This window comes from Mastomys coucha, unplaced genomic scaffold (assembly GCF_008632895.1).
Source record: "Mastomys coucha isolate ucsf_1 unplaced genomic scaffold, UCSF_Mcou_1 pScaffold9, whole genome shotgun sequence".
Classification (NCBI taxonomy): domain Eukaryota; kingdom Metazoa; phylum Chordata; class Mammalia; order Rodentia; family Muridae; genus Mastomys; species Mastomys coucha.
Window position 1 is genome coordinate 37,048,385 of NW_022196915.1, and position 1,379 is coordinate 37,049,763.

Consider the following 1,379-nt stretch of genomic DNA (forward strand, 5'->3'; position numbering starts at 1 on the left):
GACTTCAACAACAACAGAAACAACAAACCTATAAACTCATGGAAAATGAACAACTCTCCCCAAGGACCACTAGGTCAAAGAAGACATAAAGAAATCAAAAACTTTCTAGAATTCAATGAAAGTAAAGGTATAACACACACAAAGCAATGGGACACAAAGAAGGCAGCACTAAGAAGAAAGTTCAGAACATTAAGTACCTTCATAAAAAATTGGTAAGTTCTCATACTAATGATTTAAAAGCACACCTGAATGCTCTAGAACAGAAAGATGAAAACACATCAAAGAAAAGTTAGATGGTAGAAAATAATCAAACTCAGGGCTGAAATCAATCTCTTAGGAAAAAAATAGAGAATGGTCATCACTCTTCCGGTCTGCACTTCTACCTGCACCTGTGGCAGATTGGCATGCATCCTGACCCCACAGCCCTGCCTGTCTCCCATGAGGTTAGTCCTAGCCAGTAACACAAGAACACCCCTGCCCTAATACCACCATCAGATGGAACCCCCACAGAGCCCAGCAGACATGGGATCTATCCCTCCCTGCTGAAGCCCCATTGGCCTTCTGACCTGCACCTCCACCTCACCCTATGGTAGATTGGCATACCTGCTTCCCCAACCCACATCTCTGCCTGCCTCCTAGGAGGAAGGTTCTAACTAGGGACACAGGAGGCCTGTTCTAACCCAGGTCACACAACTTCATCTGCCTACATACAAGGAGGCCTGTTCCAATCCAAGATACTCAGGCCAGGTAACACCAACCAGAAATAACCAGATGACAAAAGGCAAAAACAAGAACAGAAGCAACAGAAGCCAATGTAATCGAGCACCATCAGATCCCAGATCTCCTACCACAGCAACCTCTGTGTACTCTAACACACCTGAAGATCAAGATTCTGACTTAAGGCTCATCTCATAAAGATGATTATGAGCCTTTAAGGAGGATATAAATACTCCCTTACAGAAATACAGGAAAACACAGACAAACAGGTAGAAGCCCTTAAAGATGAAGCAAATAAATCCCTTAAAAAAATACAGAAAAATGCAACCAAATAGGTGAAGGAATTGAACAAAACAGTCCAAGACTTAGAAGTGGAAATACAAACAATAAAGAATTCACAAATGGAGACACCCGAGAGATGGAAAACCTAGGAAAGATAGCAGAAGCTACAGATGCAAGCATCATCAACAGAATACAAGAGATGAAAGAGAGGACTCAGGCATTGAAGATACCATAAAAGATATTGCCACAGCTGAGCAGTGGTGGTGCACACCTTTAATCCCAGCACTTGGGAGGCAGAGGCAGGCAGATTTCTGAATTCAAGACCAACCTGATCTACAGAGTGAGTTCCAGTACAGCCAGAGCTACACAGAAAAACCCTG